The sequence below is a fragment of the Oryctolagus cuniculus genome, chromosome 1, assembly GCF_964237555.1.
Source record: "Oryctolagus cuniculus chromosome 1, mOryCun1.1, whole genome shotgun sequence".
Lineage (NCBI taxonomy): Eukaryota > Metazoa > Chordata > Mammalia > Lagomorpha > Leporidae > Oryctolagus > Oryctolagus cuniculus.
In genome coordinates, this window is record NC_091432.1 from 187,362,612 (window position 1) to 187,385,215 (window position 22,604).

The 22,604-nt window shown below is 38.2% G+C and overlaps 1 long non-coding RNA gene across 15 annotated transcripts in view; it reads left to right on the forward strand.

Moving 5' to 3' along the window:
* The window catches only part of LOC103346257 (uncharacterized), a 1,098,305-nt gene that overhangs the window by 263,733 nt on the left and 811,968 nt on the right, over positions 1–22,604 (forward strand). The window lies entirely within an intron of this gene.

Sequence of the window (22,604 nt, forward strand, 5' to 3'; positions counted from 1 at the left end):
CACCAAAAAGGAAACCTGTTGAAGTGAAATGGACACTATGGGAAACGGTGACTTGATCAGCATAGCCCTGACTGTTAATGAACAACTTAATATGACTGGCTTAATTCTGTAATTAATACACAGTTATTCTTAAGTGTTGAAATTTAACTGAAATGTGATCCCTGTTAAACATAAGAGTAGGAATAAGAGAGGGAAGAGATGTACAATTTGGGACATGCTCAGGCTGACTTGCCCCAAATGGTAGAGTTAGAAACATACCAGGGGACTCCAATTTAATCCCATCAAGGTGGCATGTACCAATGCCATCTCACTAGTCCAAGTGATCAATTTCAGTTCACAATTGATCATAATGAAAGGACTAAGAGTCAAAGGAAGCACATAAACAAGTCTAGTACCTGCTAATACTAACTGATAGAATAAATAAAGGGGAGAGTGATCCAACATGGGAAGCGAGATACTCAGCAGACTCATAGAATGGTGGATGTCCTAAATAGCACTCTGGCCTCAGAATCAGCCCTAAAGGCATTCCAATGTGGCTGAAAAGCCCATGAGAGTATTTCAGGCATGGAAAGCCAAGACACTCTGGAAAAAAAACAACAAAAAAACAAACAAACAAACAAAAAAAACCAAACAAACAAACCCTAATTGAAAGATCTCTGTGAGTGAGATCCCAATGGAAAGAACAGGTCTTCAAAGAAGGAGGTACCTTTCTCTGAAGGGAGGAGAGAACCTCCTCTTTGACTATGATCTTGTCTAAACAAGATAAGAGTTGGTGAACTCAAAAGGCTTCCATAGCCTTGGAAACTCATGGCTGGTGCATAGGGAGATTACTGAGGCCATAAACAGGAGTGTCCATTTGTAAAGTCAACAACAGGAGTCACTGTGCACTTACTCCTCATGTAGGATCTCTGTCCTTAATGTGCTGTACATTGTGACTTAATGCTATAATGAGTACTCAAACAGTATATTTTGCTTTGTGTTTCTATGGGGGTGCAAACTGTTGAAATCTTTACTTAATGTATACTAAACTGATCTTCTGTGAAAAAAAAGAAGAAGAAATTATCAATTCCCAACTTGACTCTCACTGGGATTAAACATGACAAAAGGTCTGATCTGATTTCATCATCATTTAAAAAATCATCTATTATTTTTCACTTTATGTTTGTGTGGGAGCAAACTGTTGAAATCTTTACTTAATGTATGCTAAACTGATCTTCTGTATATAAAAGAATCGAAAATGAATCCTCATATGAATAAAGGGGAGAGGGAGTGGGAAAGGGGAGGGATGCCGGTGGGAGAGACGATATGGGGGGAAAGCCATTGTAATCCATAAGCTGTACTTTGGAAATTTATATTCATTAAATAAAAGTTAAAAAAAAAAGACACGTTGTAATTAAACTCTCCACAGTGAAACATAAAGAAAAGATCCTAAAATGTGCAAGAGAGAAACGTCAGAAAATAATTTTCCTAAGTTCAATAAAGGATAAGATGTACATTTTTAGGCAACTTTCATGTATTTATTTTTATGATTGTTATTTAATTATTTTCATTTTACCTGGATTTAAGATATGTGAAATCAGGAATAGCACTCGTCATTTATCATATATCTCCAACACGTAGCATACCATGTGACATTGGATGCTTGATAACTGTTGACTGACTTAGGAGTTGGAAGATTTATTTTCCAAGAATGTCTGAACATTACAAGATTATGATTGGAATTTGTTTCAGTGTTTTTAGATAAACTCTTGTTTCCATATTACTTTCATCTGTAGTATAAAGAGAGGAAACCATGACTGATTTCATTAGACATGAAGATGTTCTTAAATATAAATAATTTAAGGATGTGTTAGATCACATGGAAGGGAAAAAACTTGGGGAATTTCAATTTTTTTCTTAGTTGACCCATAGATGAATCAGTTCTCACATTATATGAGTCTTATTGTGTAAATAATGAAATGGTGAAAATCATTTTCTTTAATAATACTGGAGGCACTGGTTGCACTCTTTGTCTTGTGTGAAGTATGAAATTTAATGGAATTTTGAAGAATATGCCTTACAAAAATATTTCTGTTTCTAAATCCTATTTCATTAATTGTACACCTCTTTAAAAGCAAGGATATATTATATACATATTGTATAAAATTAGAAGCCTTTAATGCCTAAGAGAAATGACTGTCTCATGCACCTATATATCAGATAGGGTCTGTCAGCATGCTCAAATAATGACTTTGAAGAATGTTTTTTAGAAGGTAATTGACATGGCACCGCGGCTCAATAGGCTAATCCTCCACCTAGCGGCGCCGGCACACCAGGTTCTAGTCCCAGTTGGGGCGCCGGCTTCTGTCCCAGTTGCCCCTCTTCCAGGCCAGCTCTCTGCTATGGCCCAGGTGTGCAGTGGAGGATGGCCCAGGTGCTTGGGCCCTGCACCCCATGGGAGACCAGGAGAAGCACCTGGCTCCTGCCTTTGGATCAGCGTGGTGCGCCAGCCGCAGCGTGCCGGCCGTGGCGGCCATTGGAGGGTGAACCAATGGCAAAAGGAAGACCTTTCTCTCTGTCTCTCTCTCTCACTATCCACTCTGCTTGTCAAAAAAAAAAAAAAAAAAAAAAAAAGAAAAGAAAAAAGAAGGTAATTGACAGTTGTGGAGGTAGGATTAAGGAAAAGCAATTAGGGATGATGAAGCACCTCAGAATAAATACGGAAGGGTTCTTTTATTATTCTCAGAGAAGATGGTGGTCAGAGATAACAGAAGTTGGAGACCAGAGCAGAAGCAGACCATAAGCAAACTGTGGTGATATGACAGAAAGAGAAAGGCGAGGCAGAGTGGGAGAGAGAGAGAGAGGGAGGGATGGAGGGAGGGAGGGAGGAAGGGAGGAAGAGAAAGGTGGAGGGGGAAGCCAGGGGAATGAACTCAAGCTCTTTCTTTCTTCTTTATGCTCTTCTTCTAGAACCTCTGTGATTAAATCCAATAGAGGCCGGCGCCGCGGCTCACTAGGCTAATCCTCCGCCTAGCGGCGCCGGCACACCGGGTTCTAGTCCCGCTCAGGGCGCCGGATTCTGTCCCGGTTGCCCCTCTTCCAGGCAAGCCCTCCGCTGTGGCCAGGGAGTGCAGTGGAGGATGGCCCAGGTGCTTGGGCCCTGCACCCCATGGGAGACCAGGAAAAGCACCTGGCTCCTGGCTCCTGCCATCGGATCAGCGCGGTGTGCCGGCCGCAGCGCGGCGGCCATTGGAGGGTGAATCAACGGCAAAGGAAGATCTTTCTCTCTGTCTCTCTCTCTCACTGTCCACTCTGCCTGTCAAAAAAAATAAAAAAAAAATTAAAAAAAAAATTAAATCCAATAGAAGCTGGAGGCAAACGTAGCTTCATTCATAAAGATCATAAATGTCTTGGGGTTCATAGCAGGGTTGTGAATAGGAAGAGAGGATTTGGAGGGTAAACAGAAAATACCTAAAATATTCTTATGTACATATAATTTTTTAGAATATATATGGGGGAAATGTTATCTTCACATATTTCTAAGTTGCGAACCAATACATCCATATGAACTTGGATTTTCTTTCCCTACTCCTCTCTGAACCCTATTTAATTGACTTTGTGTGATAGAGTATGTCCTGGGATGTATGTTCTAAGATATGTTCTCTAATGTTTCATAGTGGTTTTGTAAAATATTTATTTCATTTAATAAGACTTTCCCTATTTTATATATATATATATATTTTAGTGCATGGAATTACTTTTACACCATGGTACCAAAGATGAGCATGGAATTACTTTTAGCATTTATGGATTCAAGCAAAATTTTAATATAGAGCTAGACCATTAAGAATTTTCAAACTTTGGTTTTTCTATTGTGTCTTACATTTTAAATTAATTTTTATTTTTAGTTTTTTAGTTTTTAATATGCTCAATATAGTTCATAGATAGGACTCTAATACTACCTTGAATGTTCCCAATCTCATCTCTGTGTTATGTTATGTATATGTCCAGTTTTTCATTGAGTATGTTATGATTATACGTAAACAATAAATAATGGCTGAATAAATTAGTATTAACTCATTTGACAATATACTGAAGCGTATATGTTCCAAAAGGACAGACAAAGCCATATATACAACTATTAAGACCTGAAGACACCGAATGAAATTTACTTAAATAGGAAAAGATAGATTTACATATTCCAATACAAAGAGAAATAGATGTCATATAAATGAGACCTACAAAGCAACAAACAAAAATAAATTTGTTGTTGGGGTTGGCACTGTGGTGCAGTAGCTTAAAGCTCTGGCTTGAAGCACCAGCATCCCATATGGGCGCTGGTTTTGGTACCAGCTGCTCCTCTTCTGATCCAGCTCTCTGCTATGGCCTGGAATAGCAGTGGAAGATGGTCCAAGTCCTTGGGCCCCTGTACCAACACGGGAGACCCTGAAGAAGCTCCTGGATCCTGGCTTCAGATTGGCGTAGCTCTAGCCGTTGCAGCCATCTGGGGAGTGAACCAGTGGATGGAAGACTTCTCTCTCTGTATCTACCTCTCTCTGTAACTCTTTCAAATAAAATTTAAAAAATGTTTTTTTTGTTATTAATTATACAGTGTAATAAAAACAAATACCCGAATCAATGGAACAGAATTTCCAGAAATTAATCCATGTATATAGAGCCAAGTGATTTTTTTTTTTTTTTGGACAAGCAGAGTGGACAGTGAGAAAGAGACAGAGAGAAAGGTCTTCCTTTTCCGTTGGTTCACCCCCCAGTGGCCGCTGCGGCCAGCGCGCTGTGGCCAGCACACTGTGCTGATCTGAAGCCAGGAGCCAGGTGCCTTGCCTGGTCTCCCATGCGGGTGCAGGGCCCAAGCACTTGGGCCATCCTCCACTGTACTCCCAGGCCATAGCAGAGAGCTGGACTGGAAGAGGAGCAACCGGGACAGAACCAGTGCCCCAACTGGGACTAGAACCCGGTGTGCCAGCGCCGCAGGCAGAGGATTAGCCTATTGAGCCATGGCGCCGGCCGAGCCAAGTGATTTTTGACTAAAGTGCCCAGACCATACACTGGAGTAAGGATAAACTCAGTAACTGGTGGTAGCAAAATTTGCTGTATATGTAGAAGAATGAAATTAGATTCTTACCTCTTACCATATAAAATAATAAACTCAAGATAGATGAAATACCTAAATTTAAGACCTGAGACTAGGAAGATACTGGAAGGAAATATATAAGAAGCACTGAAGACCTTGATCTATGTGATGGCTTCTTGGTTAAAACCCCAAAAGCACAGGCAACAAAAGCAAAACTGGACAATTGGGATTATTTTCAACTCAGAAGCTTTATGCACAGAAACAGAAACAATAGCATGAAGACACAGTTGACAGAATGGGAAAATGTTTGCAATCTACTTACCTGACAAAGAATTAAAATACAGGATATAGTAGAAACTCAAAAAACTAAACAATAGGAAAACTATTAATCCAGTTAAAAAGGACTTAAATAGGCAGTTCTCAAAAGAAGAAATGAAAATAGCCCACAAATATATGAAAAAATACTAAATATCAATAGCCATCAGGGAATTGCAAATCAAAATTACAATGAGATACCATCTCACTCCTGTCAGATGAATATTATCCAAAAGACAGAGAGTAACAAATATTGGTGAGCCTGTTGGGAAAAGGCAAATCTTACAGTTTGGTGAGAATGTAAATTAGTGCAGTCACTGTGGAAAACAATATGGATATTTGTTGAAGAACTAGAAATAGAACTCTGATATGATCTAGCAATCCTACTACTGGGTATATACCCAAAATACATGAATACACTGTATTAAAGAAATACATGTACCACAGTAGCAGCACTATTCACAACAACAAAAATATGGATTGAACCAAGGTGTCCATCTTCAGATGAATGACTAAAGAAAATATTATACATATATATACACACACACACACATACACACACATTGGAACATTATACAGCTTTAAATAAAAGCTGAAATCCTACAATTTGCATCAAAATGTATTTAAGTGGATGACATCATGTTGAGTGAAGTAAGTAGGACACAGAAAGTTAAACACTGCATGTTCTCCTTTGTATGCGGGAGCTACAATTGAAAAAACAGAAAAATCAGAAAAGCAAAGAAAAAGAAATACCTGTGTGCATAAATATTGCCAAGAATATAGTATCTTTTTTGTAAAGATTTTATCTATTTATTTGAGAGGTAGAGTTACAGCAAGAGCAAGAGACACTTAGAAAGATCTTCCACCCATTGGTTCACTCACAAATGGCCACAAAGGCCAGAGCTGAACAGATCCGAAGCCAGTAGCCAGGAGCAGCTTCTGGGTCTTTCACTTGGTTGCAGGGGCCCAAGGACTTGAGCCATCTTCCACTGCTTTCCCAGGCCATAAGCAGAAAGCTGGATTGTAAGAAGAGCAGCCGGGATACTAACAAGTGCCCATATGGGATTCTGGTGCCACAGGAAGAGGCTCAGCTTACTATGCCACTGTGCAGGCCCTGTTTTATATCTTTGTCAAGTAAATTATTAAGAATGATATGCTGCTATAGTTTAATGATCTTTGATTATTTTAAAATTTACTGTATATGAATGAAATTGACATCTTTTCATTTGATTGATATTTATTAGGTCTTGCCTATATTCCTGCTAATCTATGTTCTTTTTACTTTCTACTTGTTGAATGCTTTATTTGGTGAAGCATTAAGCCTCTGACTATCATGTAAATTAAAAATGAGTTATCTGAAAAATTAGAAAAGAAAGAAGAAAGCAAGGGGAAGGAGAGGGGGGAATGATGAAAAGGGGGAATGGAGAAAGGGGGGAGTAGAGAAAGGGGGTGTAGGAGGGAAGTATCATTATATTCTTAGAATTGTATCTAGGGACTACATTAAATCTATTCTCTTTATATTAATATAACATTAAAAAATAACATTGCAGGAAGCTGTTACCAGACTCTAAGAGGGTGAAAATCTAGGGATTCATGTAAAGTGAATTTTGTGTCCAGATACCAGTTTTCCTGGGAGCTTTCATGAGCATTAGTTCTAGTGAGGATTCTGGTACTAGCTATTTGGTATAGTATTCTTCCAAGCTCAAAAGGGATTTTTAAGTGCTCAGAGTAAGGAGTGAAATTTTTGAAGCTTCTATTATTATCTAGGATATTTCTAGCTCCTTCCACTGCCAATATTTATCGTTGTTATTCATCATTAAAAATTTAGCTCAAGGTTTTGCCACTTTTTCTTTAATACATAATTTCACAATCTCTAGTCTGTGTCCTCAAAGTTCCCATAAATCGTCATTGTCATCATCATCATCATAATCATCATCACAGATGTGCTCATCAGCTGATGCTAATATTTAAGTTACTGTGTGCCAGGAATTTTGCTCAATAACATATCTGGATTATCTCATTTCACTGTTACAATAACATAAGTATTGTAATTATAAGAATTCCTAATTTAGAGATGAGCGTTGCATACATACCATTTATAATCTTTTAAACTTATTTTCCCCTCCCAACTGTGAGTTCATGGGGGGTTTACACTTCCTTTATCTTTTATTTCCAAACCTCTAAAACTAAGAATTATGATACTCACATGAAGTATACAACAAATATTTGAATGGCTCTTGGTTTGTTCTAGGTTAATCTTGTTTTTAGATATGGCTTTAATGTGATCTTTTTAAAATAAAATGACATTTTGGTTTTTATTATGCCAAGTCAGAAAGCTTTTGGAATGATAATTTATTTTATTAAATCTACTAAAATATTTGTCAAATTAAAATAAAATCCCCCTTGGGTTTTAGTTCTCTGTTCTGTATGTATATTTAATTCAAATTGGATGAAAGACTGATAACACTGGATTTCTGCTATGGAAGAAAATGGGATAAGAGACTTCTTGGCAAAATAGTCACAGTTTTTCAACTTGTAAATTAAATTACAGTGTAGGTTTGCTGTCTTGCCCCCATTAACTTCTTGCCCTTTTTGGTTTTCTCACTCTCCTGGGGATCAGATTTCCTATGGTCCAGTATAACAGGCTATTGATCACCCCTCTGTTTTGCCATCCTCACCCCGCAATACAAATTGGTCTGTGTCAAGGGGAGGAAGAAGATAATTAATTTACACTCACATTGGAATTAGATGCATTCTAAAAGAAGGCAGTCAGTCACCTGGGCTTGGATCCCCAATGTCTATCTCTTTCAGGTTGTACATTTCCCAACAAACTTATTTTAAAGTATTAGAAAACACATAAATACATTTACAGCTATTTATTTGTTTCAATGAGAGTGGAGAGAGAGAAAGAGAGAGATTACCCATCCATTGGTTCAAACCTCCTCCCCCTCCATCACCCCACGGAAGGCCTGAAGCTGGCCAGGCAGAAGTCAGAAGCCCATAACTCAATACAGGTCTCCAATATGGGTGTCAGTTACCCAACTACTTGAACTAACACCTGCCATCTTCCAGGGTGCACATTAGCAGGACGATGGGACTCAAACTCAGGCACTCTGATTTGGGATTTAGTATCAACTGACCCTTGAACTGCTAGACAAAATACCTGCTTCTTAAATACGTTTAAAAAAACCCTGTGTGTACTGAATTGAGAAGAATCGGAAATTACCCTAAAATAAAATCTGGCAGTAATATTCACAAAGCTTTTAAATAGTTTTAATCATATTGCCTCTCAAATTTGGAATTATACATTCTTCAATATTGGAAACTCTAAAACATAGAAATGGTGAGATGTGAGATGACATTGGAATAAGTTTTTCCTACTCTGGCCATATATTATTTTCCTGTCAATATGTATAAGTTACATTTTCCAGGTATAACCTTAAGAATATCAGTTTGAGTCAAAGACATTTTGAAATGAAGTGTAAGCCCTGAAACTATTCATAATATGCATAGAGACAAGTGCTTTTCTCTAATATTTAAATTGTACTTTTATGCTGAATAACATATTTGAAGTATTGAGTGATAATATTCCTAAGCAGGGTGACGAAGTTCTGCAAGACACATGTAAGACCATTCCACTTCTCAGAGCACTGTGAATGCTTGTCATTAAATGAAGTACAGATAAATTAACATGCAAAAGGTTTCAGGTGAATACTTATTTAATATTGGCAGAGTAGAAATGCAGTTAATAACTGTAATTCTTCTAGTGGGTTTGGTTCTTAATTCTGTCATAGCAGTGAAAATATTTTTAAGGATAGTACATGTGCTTTTACCCAATACTTGGTAACTATCTTCTAAAAATATGTTCAGGGTAAATTCCCAAGTTTTAAAATACTGCCTAATAATGGAGTAGTGAGAGAATGGGCTTATCATTGAAATCAATAACTTACGCATCAGGAATATCCTATTGTCTTGGTCTTGCATCTAAGTTATATTTATCTCAGTGAATTCTTAGTTTACAAACCTTTCATTTCCTCAACTAACATGAATAGTAAGATTATAGAATTGGTCTACCTTTTTCAAATGGCAGAAAGTGAAATAGATTTGTAAATTTGTCTTAGATGAGTGGCTTAATAATTTAGAGTAAAAGATATATCCCCAGCAACTCCAGAACTTTTCCTTTGGTGATACTTGTAGGATCATTGAAAAGGTGTTGAAATGTATTTTAATTTTTATTTATTTGAAAGACAGAGTTACAGAGAGAGGTAGAGACAGAGAGAGAGGTCTTCCATCTACTGGTTCACTCCCCAGATGGCCGCAACGGCCGGAGCTGCACCGATCCAAAGCCAGGAGCCAGGAGATTCCTCTGGGTCTCCCATGTGGGTACAGGGGCCCAAGGACCCGGGCCATCTTCCACTGCTTTCCCAAGCCATAGCAGAGAGCTGGATTAGAAGAGGAGCAGCCGGGACTAGAACAGGCACCCATATGGGATGCCGGCGCTTCAGGCCAGGACTTTAACCCACTGAGCCACAGCGCCAGACCCTCAAATGTATTTTAAACATGAAGCAATTTGTGTTAAAAATTTGAATTAGTTCAGGTGACATTCAGGAATCAAGTCACTTTCAGTCAGATTTCAGCTTGAGATGATAAAATCTGCATAGAATGGGAAAATATAATTATGAGTGCAGGTATTTTTAGTTATATAAATCAATGCAATAGTCAGGCACATTGAAATAGAAATGAAGACAACTTGGTGCCTGATCTTAGGCATTATTATTTAAATACAAAATCCTTCTTGAAGGAGAAAATTCTAGAAATGTCCATTAGTTTTTTTTTTTTTTTTTAGATAGGAAATTAAAGGTGCTAAGGAAGCTTATAGACACATGCATCTTTGCTGAATATATTGTTGCCATACACGAGAGTAAGTGGGGATTTTGTCTAGTGTTTCTATGATAGGTTTGTTGTGTTTGAATAGGATGACTTTCCTAGGTTGCCCAAGAAGCACTGGGTGGTGCATTCTGATCAGCCCAATAACTAGCAGTGTTATAAAGAGATCCTTTGGCTTTATGCAACAGACTCTCCTTCCTTGAACCATTATCCACATTGCCTGGCAGTGACAAGATACAGTATACTAAATTCTGGCCTAACTGTTGAGGTAAACTTTTTTTTTTTTTAATCGAGATAGAAAGGTGCTCACTTCCAGAATTTCTGGAGGAAGAAGTCAACTGATAAGCTGCAAAAACTCCATTTGTTTAGTAACTTTTCTTTTGTGTTTTCTACATTCCTTAGGTATGCACATCAAGCAATATGAAACATCTCTAATTACTCTGATACTAAAATGAGAAGGAAAAGAGTTTTGTCATATCTCTAGTTTTTGGGAGAGTTTCTGGAGCACACAAATACTCAATGAATGTTGATTGATAAGATGAACAAATGAATGAAGCCTAATTTTATTGAGAACCCTCTAAATTTAGTATACAAGTAAAATTAGCTTTTTTCTCTATAGGAGGAATGTCCAATAAATATACTCACTAACTGAAGTTCTCTTTGTTTTCCAACTTTTAAATTGAAATCAGCATGAATCCTTGACCATCCAGTGCCTTGAGCAATTGCTAGCGTATCATGGTACTAATTACTTATATGTATGAAAAACGCTCCAATAAGACTAGACACTTTTGTCATTTGCATTCCCTATACTCTAAGTCCTGCCTTATCATCTGTAGTCAAGTGTTCATTTTCTTTGACAGCTCACCTCATCTCATTCTTTAACACAGAGGTTCTCCTTCCTTTAAACCTAAGTGCTCACCATCTTTACATTATATTTGATTTTACATTTTTTTAGTGACATCAAGAAACAACAATGATGTATCTTTTTATTTAAAGATTTATTTATTTTTTGGAAAGTCGGAGTTACACAGAGAGAGAAGGAGAGGCAGAGAGAGAGAGAGAGAGAGAGAGAGAGAGAGATTTTTCCATCTGCTGGTTCACTCCCCATTTGGTCGGATGGTTGGAGCTAGGCAGATCCTAAGCCAGGAGCCAGGAGCTTTTTCCAGGTCTCTCATGCAGGTACATTGGCCCAAAGACTTGGGCCGTCTTCTACTGCTTTCTCAGGCCATAGCAGAGAGCTGGATCAGAAGTGGAGCAGCTGGGACCTGAACAAGTACCTATATGGGATGCTGTCGCTCCCCATCTTCGTGGAGGAACGACACAGGACCCTGCGCTGTTCTTTCGTCTGCTCGGCCCTCCCCGGGTTTGCTGCTGGTTCTTCCCGGGTTGGCTACTATCCCTTCCACCTCCGTGGAAGGGCAGTTCCCCCTGGCCGCATTCCCCACTTCCGCAGGGGAGCGGCACACCGCCGGCCGGCTCTTTCGGGGGCTGCACGGGTTCCCTTAGATGTTCCCCATAGATGTTCCTGGTGCATGCCGTCTCTCTCCTCCTTTATAGTCCTCCTCCGCCAATCCCAACTCAGCCGCCCCCACGCCGAGTACGCTGCTCTCCAATCAGGAGCAAGTCCTACAGTTAATTGGTTGAACTGGAGGCAGCTGTGCGGAAGCTGTTTTCTCCTCTCCCAGCGCCATATTGTAGGAGAGCAGATGCATAGAATAAGTCTTAATTCCAGTAACAGTCCAGTCCGAGCTGCTCCCCACAGAGGAGAGCAGATGCATAGAATAAGTCTTAATTCGAGTAACTCAGTCTAGTCCGGATTGCTCCCCACAGGATGCTGGCACTGCAGGCTTCAGCTTCACCTGCTATCCCACAGTGGCGCCTCCAGTGATTTATTTGCTTCTGGGAATTTATCATGGAGGCAGATATAAAAAAAATAGTCTAACTCTTTTGGAAAATTGTCATTGCATTGTTATTTTTAAAAATGAAGCTATATTGTGTGTTTCAATTGCTGAACTATATAAAGTTATGTCTGGTTTCTGTTTTTAATATTTATTTATTTACTTGAAAGAGTTACAAGGAGAGAGAAGGAGAGTCAGAGAGAGAGAGAGAGAGAGAGAGAGAGAGAGAGAAAGAAAGAGTCTTCTATCCACTGATTTAGTCCCCAGTTGGCCACAATAGCCGGAGATGCACCGATATGAAGCCAGGAGCCAGGAGCTTCTTCCAGGTCTCCCACATGCAGGGGCCCAAGGACTTGAGCCATCCTCTACTCCTTTCCCAGGCCATAGCAAAGAGCTGAATTGGAAGTGGAGCATCTGGGACTAGAACCGGCGCCCATATTGGATGCTGGTACTGCAGGCAGCGGCTTTACTTGCTACACCACAGTGCCTGCCTCGTCTGGTTTCTTTTTAACATTCCCATCCAATGAATTAGAGCTGCTAACTTGCTTTCTCTTCCTACAGTTTCTCTTTCAAGTTAAATTCAGGTCTCCAAGCATATTTATGGAGTCCAAATGATTTATTATTTAACTTCACTGAAAAAGTTCTGTGAAACCTATTCACCTCACCAAAGAACTTGTTCTCTGTGACTTAAGTCATTCTGATACTGAGTCCAAAGTTAGGGTCTTGACTATAGCTTAAATCACTGTGGCAAATAAAGAACCCAACTGTTTCTACTTTGACAGTTGTTTGTGTGTAGGGACTGAAGACAGTTTTTCCTCTCTGGAGATGTTATAGTATGAAGCAAGTATGTATCTACTTGCTTCACACCCGAGTAGATACGGGCTCCCAATTGTTAAAACTTAGAGACTAGCTCATTCAGGGCATGTCACAGTGGCTGTATTAGGAAGGACTCCAACCTCAGGCTGATATTGCATAGCCAGCCCTTCTTAAAACATGGGAGAGCTTGAGGTTAGGTCTGAGTCTCTCATTTTTTCCAAATGATTTTTTTCTTCAGGGCACCTGCTTTTTTCATGACCTGGCTTTGGGGAGATTCTGATAACGTTAAACATCCTAGAGTAAAGTTTTTTTAGAAATCTCCTTAAAGCAAAAACAAAAACAAAAACAAAAACAAAACACAGTGCTGTGGAGCACATGTTAAGCTCTTGCCTGCTCCGCTTCTTATCCAGATCTCTGCTAGTTTGCCTGGAAAAGCAGTGGAAGATGGCCCAAGTCATTGGGCACCTGCACCCATGTTGGAGAGCTGGGTGAAACTCCTGTTTTCCTGGCTTGGCCTGGCCCAGCCCTGGAAGTTGAGGACATCTGGGGAGTGAACCAGTAGATGGAATCTCTTACTCTCTCTCTCTTTCTAACTCTGCCTTTGAAACACAGTAATTTAAAAAAAGAAAGAAAGAAAGCTCTTTGGCCCTAGATACCCTTAAGAGTAGCTGCTTTTGTGCAAGAGGAATGCTGCCCAAATCTACCAACTGTCTATATGTTAAATCCTGGAAACATACATTTAAAACGCATCTGCTATATACTTGAGGTGGATGCTTGCTGCTTTATATTGTAAACTGAAGTGTTTACTCCCCAAACCATGATACTCCCTAATGTAATTAATGCCTTTACCAAGAAACTACTAGCAGTATTCACAAGATGTTTTTCTCTCTTGAAAATATAGCATGCCTCTCTGGGCACATTGCTTCACTAGCATACAAAATGGAAACAATTCAAAGGTCCGAACGTACAATAAGGTCTAAGTAAACTGTTAATATACTTACATAGTTAGATATTATGCAGGCATTATTAAGACTAAGGTTATGGAAACTGTGTAATGGCATTCACATGCTTACAAAGAGCCAGCTTTGTGACACAGCATGTAAAATTGCTCTTGTGACATTGTCAGCTTCCTATATGGGCACCGGTTACTGGCTAGCTGTTCCTCTTCCAATTCAGTACCCTGCTAATGGCCTGGGAAAAGCAATGGAAGATGACCCAAGTGTTTGGGCACCTGCCACCCATGTTGGAGACACAGAGGAGACTCCTGGCTCCTATCTTCAGCCTGGCCCAGTCCTGGCTGTTGCAGCCTTTTGGGGAATGAACCAATGGATGGAAGAGCTCTCTCTCTTTCTCTGTCTTTGCCTCTCCCTCTGACTCTGACTTTCAAGCAAATAAATAAATCATAAAAAAGAATAGTTATGAGATGGTGGGCATTTTGTACACTGGTTGAGATGCCCGGACCCCATATCAGAGAACCTGGATTTGAGTCCCGACTTGGTTTCCCACTCTAGCTTCCTGCTTATGTGCACCCTGGGAGGCAGCAGGTGGTGTTTCAAGTAGTTGGATTCTGCCACCTATATGGGAGACTATTGACTTCTGGACTGCTGGTTTTTGTGCGGCCCAGCCACAGCTGTTGCCAGCAATTTAAACTAGTATATGAAAGATTGCTGTCAGTCTCTCTTTGCCTTTCAAATATAAAAAAAATTGCTTATGAGTTATTGATAGGACAGGTGGGGACACAAACATACAGGGATCTTCAAAAATTTCATCAAAAATGCATATTATAAACAAACTATGAATTGATTTAAAAATTTTGCACCAAAATGAGCCTATTTTTAAAATCCATCTACTGGGGCCGGTGCTGTGGCTCACTTGGTTAATCCTCTGCCTGCTGCACCAGCATCCCATGTTGGCCCCAGGTTCTTGTCCCAGTTGCTCCTCTGCCAGTCCAGCTCTCTGCTGTGGCCCGGGAGGGCAGTGGAGGATGGCCCAAGTGTTGGGCCCTGCACCCGCATGGGAAACAAGGAGTAAGCACCTGACTCCTGACTTTGGATCGGCGTAGCTCTGGCCGTAGTGGCCATTTGGGGGGTGAACCACCAGAAGGAAGACCTTTCTCTCTGTCTATAACTCTACCTGTCAAATAAATAAATAAATAAATATTAAAAAATTCCATCTGCCATGAACTTTTAAAATTTCCTCATATATAATCTACTATATTTCATTCCAAGATATGTATACCCTTTGCTAGACCCTTATTTTTTGGAAGGGCATAGAGTTCATTACTAGAAAGTTTTAGATGACTGAATGTGCACACAATATCCAGAGAGTGGTATGATGCAGTTCTTTGTTTTTTGCCTCTAGTCCTGGTCATGTCCATTATGAGTCAATTTGGATGGAGATTAAGGAGTCTCTTCTGTATGGGACTGCTTTCATCTCTGGCTCTATTAATGTCATTTGTCTTTGGCTATTCCCCGAGGGTTTGACTTCTTTGCTCTTGGCTCTGACCTTAATTCCTTTGGTTTGTTTTTTTCTAAAAGCTGATGTGTGTGTGTGTGTAAATGACACATCATAGTCATGCCTCATGGGTAAGCATCTACAAAACCAACAAACTTCTTCAGTACTAAAATGATCAACCTCTTAGAAAGTAATTGTTTTCTTTGTCTCTTTTATTTTGTTAATGTAGTCTGGGTCCCTAATGACATAGCTACTTGCTCTGTACCAAAAATGAATAGGTTGAGAAAGAGACTATCTACCCATAATTTAGAAATCTTACCAAAAGGTTTATGGTGCTTTTATGAGATTGCATTTAATTTTTTCCATTTTTAATAATATACAAGGAATTCTATTAAGAGAAATATGCAAGGATAAATTAAGAAATCCTTGAAGATGAAAATATTTATTTTATTTATAAAGATGTTGAATTCCAGGTCAGTTAAATGAGGTCTCCAAGAACCAACAACTCATGAGTAGCAAATTCAGGACAAACATGTAGATTTTCCAGGGAGGAAGCATTCCAGTGGCAGGCAGGTCAGCTGTGATGGCAAAATCATATTCCTAGGGTAGTCCTGCATTTTTCAGCTGCATTAATTAGAGAAGTCTTTACACCTCTGCACCTCAGTTTCCTCATTTATAAAATAATTGATTAGGTTGTAGTTTCTCTATGGTTTACCCATGATAGTGCATATAAAGTGTCTGGTAGAGATGTCACATAGTACGTGGTCAATAAATGCTATCTTGGTTGCTTTCTCGTCATTCTGACTCCTGTTGCAGATCCAGTATGACAAGCAGCATCTTCCTGTGAGCTCCTGAATTATGCTTTATTATTCTTGTACTTATACACATGCTTTATGCTTTGGCCTGAATTGTATTTCCCCCAGATTCATATATTGAAGCCCCAACCTCCAGTCCTTCTGAATGCAGTATTTATTTGAACTAGGGCCTTTAATAGCGGGATTTAAGTTAAAATAATGCCTTTTGGGTGAGTCTTGATGCCATTTGACTATGAAGGTGTTTGGTCCCATGGAGGGAAGTGTGCCTAGAAATAAGAACATGTGAGGACATAATAAGAAAGTGGCAATCTTAAGCCAACAAACGTAGCCTCAGGGGAAACCAAATTAGCTAATACATTGAACTTGTACTTCAACGTGCAGTACTGTGAAAAAATAAGTTTTTCTTGTTAAAATCATTCAGTCAATGTAGTACTTTGTTATGGCAGCCTGAGCAAATACACACACCTTTCATCTTTAAGTAGAAATTAAACGGCTTGAAGGAAACCCTACACTGTATGCCTTTGTAATGATAGAAGATGACCAATATTATCTTGATAATAACTATGATTTGTATTAAGGATAGGAACTTCACTTTTTTTTTCTTTTAAGTCTCCCATGGAGGCCCAGCTATTGAGGTTACTTACAACTATAATATAATAATGAGAATTATGCATGATATTTTTTCTTTTGCAAATAGTGACTAGGTTTGTCCTTTTTGTGAAGTCATAGGAGTAAATGCAATTAGAGCTGAAAACATTACTCCTTATTGCTTGTCCAGACATAGGAAAGGAGAATTAAATCTTCAAATGTAATTTCTAAAATTAAGATTAATGGCCAGGAATATATGATTCCCTTATATACTGATGACCTCATGCTGTTCAAGACCAAATGTGGGGGCTTCTCACTATCTTTGTGTTAATGAATGTGATTGAGTTATTTTAAATGTAGTCAGCAAACAAGATTAACTCATCTATATTGGAAGTTTGCCTTGTATTTTTTAGAGAATCAAAACAGGAATCATAAAGGAGAAAGTCAAAGGATTTTTTTACTGAATTTTAGAAATTACATTTCTCATTTTTTAGATTATGGGAAATGTGGGAGAAAATGAGTTATCCTAATTAATTTATGGAAAGGACATCAAGAGATAAAATTTATATTGTTTTCAACATTTGCCAAGTCTAAAAGCTCAAAGGCAAATTTAGTGATAAATGACAAATGTTCTGAACAGTGGAATATTAAGATAATTACTGCTAAATGCTGAAAATAATCTTTAGGGATATGAGGAAGCTATTTCTTTTTGAACAGGCATGAGTTTTTGCATACACCCTCAGCAATTAATGTGCATATCCATTCATAAAGAATAGTTTCTTGTGTCTTGTTACTGTAACTTGTTGAGCAATTTTTGAATAGTAATTAAAAACATTGGAACTAATTCTCATATCTGCAAATATACGATATCAGACTAGATAGTTTCCAAAATACCATCTAAATTAATGTTCTGTGGCTCTATTTTATTTTGGAAAATGGAAAAGTGGAGGTCACATTTGATGTCACCTAAAGTGCCATTTGGTCATGTTAGACTCCTAAAGGTAATTTGTGTAGCAGAAGCAGTAATGGGCTCTTGAGGTCAAATACCAAGCTTAAGCTCCTAGTTGAGATTTCTGTTTAAGCCAAATTTCCAGGACTAGAAGAATGGATACAAAATAGCAATTTTCAATGTATTGTTGAATGAAGGGAGAGGCTAATATTTACAGTATATTTTGAATCTATAAGATTCATTATGGTACAACCTACACATATTTTTGGAGTGATGTTAACATTTGCCTACTCAATAATATTTGTTTAGAAGTTAGAGAAACATATCAATTGTTGCTGTTAAATTAAATATAATGATCTGAAACAACAATAACATTTTCTAGAATGTTTTCCTTCAAAGTAGAAAATAGTGAATTCTGTCTTGTCTTTTCTTGCCATCATCTACTCTTTTTTTCTTTTGTATTTTATCAGAATATACTATTATTGTAGAAACATCCATATTCTCTTTGAACATAAACTCCATGAGGACAGAGACACTGTGTTTCATGAACTGAATGTAATTGCAATGAAATGTATTTGTTGAATGGATGAGTGAATGAATGAATACTGAAATTTGCAAACACAGAAAGGTCAAGTGATATCTGGCTCACTTTTCATTAGTGATGGAGAGAGGTAGTCTAGGAGGGAGGGAGTGATATTTTTATGTACAATGAGTCTTTAAAGACTTATGGAAAAATGCATATTATGAAAAATGTTATGCATAGATTTCAGGGTGTTTTGGGCACCAAAATAAACTTACCATTTAATTTCTTTATTCATGAACATTTTGAAGTGCACTTGTATGTCTATATATTTGTAATATATCAAGAGATATAATGTTATTTTCAATATATCAATAAACAAAGGCTCTGCTTGTCTTATTAGTTTTTTGGTCAACTTTAAGGGAGGATACCTATGAGAAAAAAAGGCCAAAATTAAATTTAAGAAGTTTAAAATCCTAGCCATTCTTTTAAGAAGCCTGATTTGTTTGAAAGGAGAGAATATTCTACATATTAGCCTAATGGGATGTAAGAATTGGAGACAACAGAATTTATCCTCAACTGTAGTGTTTTAGGTATAGCTCTGCTGGCAAGTACCTTAGCATTACCCTCCCAAATAATTATCACAACATTTCTCTGCATATCTGAGTTTGGTGCGTACTTTCTGTAACTTAGGAGCCGGATGTAGCTAAAAAGCTATATACGAACAATCATCAGAATGGGAACAAGCCCAGCATTCTGACTCAATAGGGTTAGAGGAAATCAGCTGCCTAATGAGGCTCTTTCTCTACCTCCTGCTCTTGTGAAAAATCGAGGCTTTAGTATTTCATTATGAATCTGTGTGCCTCACTTCTCACCCTTTCTTGGTCTGAGAATCAAAGGATATTTCTGTCAGATTTCACCCTTGGAGTTCTCATCTTTACTAGTGGCTTTAAAAATCACCTCTACATAGATATCTCTGCAAATCCATATTTGAAGTCACATAGTTCTTTGCCCTTCTCACTACCCTACATTCCAACTAAATAGTCTTTATTTTTAATTTTTTCCTAGTTTGACCCAATGAATGCATATTTTCTGAGGGTCAAAATCATGTATATATTATTTCATTCTTTTTTATCAATAAATTATGAAGCAATGAACAAGACTTTTACATTTTTCTCTTTAGCATATATGTTGCAGGATATTGAGCTATTTTTTAGGAGTAGGGAGTGTCAGGGTGATTTTCTGGTTTCCTTTTTTATTTCCTAAATAAAAGCACTAAGTAAGTGTGACATCTACATCACTTTTGAGACTACATCACAATTGAGACTGCAGAATCAAATTTAAGAGATTTAGTCTCTTCTCAAATTTGACTCTAAAAATAACTTATACTAACATAGATAACTTTGCATCCTCATCTTTGTAATATGGTTGCCACAGGCAGATTTAAGACAGAGAAGTTATTGCAACAGAAAAATCATTTTTTAAAATATGAAAGGAGAGCTATTTACTGACTTCCCATAATGCATTTGAAGTGAATATCCAAAGAACATGTTTTTGATTAAGTCTATCTAGGCACCATTTAAATATCTTAACAATTATTTAATATTTTTGTATGTTTCAGAAATCCTTAACTTTTCTACACTACAGCTTAGTCTTTTGGTTTTATATCAAGGTTTCCTAAGATATCTCTCTGACTTACACAAACCCCAGATCTGAAATGAAGTTGAAATATATACGATATATTTCATATCCATCCATCCATCTATGTTATAAAGTTTGAAAGATATATGATCCACAGTGCAGGAGCTCGACTTCTGTGGGCCATAATGCCCTTCTGGACAGGCCTTTCTCATTTACAAGGTGCCTGTCTCCAGTACAACTATCAATCCCCATTTCCTAGGTGGTAACAGTGGCAAAGAGAGAACATGAATTTTTCTTTCTAGCCCTGGATATTCTAGAAATGCATTTCTTCTTCTATAGCCATGGAAGGCAGATCACTTCCATCACCATTTCTGTATTGCAAGCATTCCAGACCCTAGGTTTATTTTTGTCTAGTTGCATGATTTCTCTCTACTTCACCATGGATGATTACGTGTTCAACTTGTTTAGGTTATTTGTGGCCCTGGCATCTCTCCATGAAGCATTTGCTTTACATATTCGTAAAATGAATGCCATTTGCCCAACAGTTTGACCATAGACTAACAGGAATTTATAAAAATTGCCTATGGTTTAGCTGAGCAACTTAATATTTTAATTATCAAGTATATCTTTTAAAAGTACTATATTTGGAAATAAAAATGCTTTTCAAACATCCATGTACAGTTATCCAAAATCAGTTTTAATACATTGATGATTTCTGACGTTATACCCTGTGAAGGACTGAGGTAAAGAATTCCTCAATGTCGCTTTTTGATCCTCAGAGTTTCTCTCTTGCACTATATTTAGATATGGAGCATGTCTAATTTTCTGCTCCTGTGCTTCTCTGTGCTTCTAGTGCTTATCGTAATCCAGCTAAAGTGACAGGGCAAAGTGTGAAGAACACATTCTGTCCCAAGCAAGCTAAACTACAACTGCATGAGGACCTTCTGTGCTGGGTCCCTCTCATCCCGTTGTTCACCCATGTATTCCTGATGTGGAAACAGAAGTCAAAGTCAATAAATGATTTTCTTGGTAAAGTGGTTATAAAAACTTAACTCAAAGTACTATATTCACATAGTAAGACTTGAAGTGACCAGGATGTTGGTGATGTAACTTGATTGATCAGATGGTAACAGCTACCAATGAAACTTTCAATAAATTCAGTTAGATTTAAAACAGATCAATTAATTTACTTTAACTCAATTCAACATACATCTATTGAGTGCCTAAATATTTTGAGTGTGGATAAACACTGATGAATATAATACATTTATTGTTTCCGATCTAACAATAAAAGTAGTAAACAAAATAAAGTGAAATATAGTTCAATAAGTAGAATAATATAATTTTGTAAACAATGTTGGACTAACAAGGGTATGAATTAATTAGACTTTATTGGGGGCGGGCTATGTTGAAGAGGTTTTCAACAAGTGTTTCCTGGAGGAAATTATGCAAAAACTGGATTTTGAACTCAACATGCCAAAAGTATGTTGAATTTCAAGGTGGAGTTATGTTTAGAATATTGCATACTTTGCTCTGACCACTATGGTTCTGGGAAGATTCTTAGTCATAAAATACTTGCTGTTTTAATGCATACATGTATTCACTGTAGCTATCTTAAAAAATAAAGTGGATATTTAAATGCACTTATATGTGAAAACACACACACACACACACACACAGACACACACACCCCTAAACGAGACGACAAACAGCTCTGACCTAGGATTCTGGGTTCTGCAGTGTGGGTGGCATCCTCTGGATTTGTGAAAAGAGGTAAAGCTTTTTAACCATCTTAAAGAGAGCAAGAAAACCAACAAAAATAGTAGAAAGACAAAATGAGCATTAATCAAGAGACATGGGTTTGGGGCTGGCGCTGTGGTATAGTGGGTAAAGCCACAGTGGACAGTGCCGGCATCCCATATGGGCGTCAGTTGTAGTTCCAGCTGCTCCACTTCCAATCTAGCTCTCTGCTATGGCCTGGAAAAGCAGTAGAAGATGGCCACGTTCTTGGGCCCCTGCACCCACATGGGAAACATGGAAGAAGCTCCTGGCTCCTGGCTTCAGATCAGCGCAGCTCCAGACATTCAGACATTGTGACTTTCTGGGGAGTGAAACAGCAGATGGAAGATTCTCTCTCTCTCTCTACCCCTCTCTCCCTCTCTCCCTCTCTCCCTCTCTGCCTCCCTCTCCCTCCCCCTCCCCCTCCCTCTCTCTCTTCCTCTGCCTCTCCCTCTGCCTCTCTGTAAATCTACCTTTCAAATAAATGAATCTTTAAAATAAAAGAGACATGGGTTTAATTCCTCATTACGACACCAAGAAAATTTTGATTTGGGTTTTTATACATTCTCTGAGGGTCCTTTTTTTTCTCATGGGTAGACTGGAAGATTGACTAAGAGGTCTCTGTGGTCCCCTCCAACTTTTAAAGTGCTTTCTAATTCTACGGAGTGGTCAGAACATGAAACTAACCCAGGAGAGGATGTCTGGGTATGAGTTCAGTCTTTGAAACCAGTAAATCTGTTTGAACCCTGGCTGAATTTCATACTAGTTGACAGATTAAGAGAGCAAAGACATCATTTCATCAATAACTCTCATTTGCAAAACACCTAATTTTTAGAGTTGTAAGGATTGATGAAAACACATGATAGAAGTA